Here is a 1,335-nt window from a genome sequence, read left to right as displayed (position 1 = left end):
TGCAATGCCAAATCAATGGCATTGACTTGTTCTGGGAATACATGCTTCTTTAAAAAAAAAATCAACAATTGCTGCCTCTCAGTTTTTATTTGCACATCTCCTCACTTCTCAACAGACAGCGATCTAGTTTCTGTTCCTACCACACTTCTGCCTAAAGTCTCCAGCCAGCTCCATGAATGCTTGCTGCTCTCTTTTGTTTTTATGTTTTGTCCTCATGATATCTGATATTATTGATCACTGCCACATCCATGAAAATCTGTGCTTCCTCACTTCTGTGACACCATGCTATTGATTTTCTTCCTTCTCCTTCATAGACCCCTCTTCTCCACTCTTAAATGTTGGGGTTCCCCAGAGCTCCATTTGTGGTTATGAAGCTATGGCCCCACAAGCATCTCCCAACTCAACATATTCAATCCTAAACTCAGCCTCTTTCTCCCCAAACCTTCTCTTTTTTTTATTCCCTATTTCCCACCCTGTCCATGACACACTGATTTTCTATTTGTTGTAGGCCAAACACTGGGCATCCTACTATAACCCTCCCTCTCACTCAGCCTCACACACCCAACCTGTCTTTTGATTCTGTAGCTTTTACCTCCTTAAATCTCTTCAATCCATCCACTTCACCCCCATTATTGCCTTAATTCAGGGCCTCACTACTTCTCACCTAGGCAACTACAGCACTCTCCTAACTCTTGCGTCTAGTTTGGCTAGCCTCTATTTACAGGTGCCTAAGTGATCTTTTTAAAGCCCAAATATGATTATGCCATCTCCTTAAATTTCTATCTTAGATCCCCATTGCTTTCAGTGTAAAAGTAAAAATCCTTCATTGACCAGCCATGGCCCTTCACGACTTAGTTTCTGTCTATTTTTCTAGGCTCATTTCTTGCCATTCCCACTGTATATAGCTCAGGTCAGCCACATGAAATAATTTGACCCTTGTTCCCTCTGAACACATGTCATACGTCCACGTATTCATACATGAGAGCCTCTCTACTGAAAGTACCCAGTTCCCACATCCATCCCACTACCATCTTCATACGTCTCACGCATGAACCTGACATAAGTCTAGCTGTCATGTACCTGTCCTTTAAAACTCAAAGTATCACCTACCCATATAGCTTTTTATCCTAACCCCTTACCATCACCTAATTTAAATCTACCCTGTGCTGCCACTATCATGGCATTGTCTCCCCAGTTAGGCCAGAAGCTTGTCAGTGGCAGAAGCCATGGATGATTAGATTGAATGCCACCAGCACCTACTGGGTGATCAACAAATGTTTGTGCAATAAATAAATGGATGGACCCTAATGAAATTTACTTTATAACACAAACCTC

This window comes from Galeopterus variegatus, unplaced genomic scaffold (genome assembly GCF_000696425.1).
Source record: "Galeopterus variegatus unplaced genomic scaffold, G_variegatus-3.0.2 Scaffold3562, whole genome shotgun sequence".
Classification (NCBI taxonomy): Eukaryota; Metazoa; Chordata; class Mammalia; order Dermoptera; family Cynocephalidae; genus Galeopterus; species Galeopterus variegatus.
The sequence above is the reverse complement of the archived record's forward strand: the minus strand, read 5'-3'. Positions refer to the sequence as shown.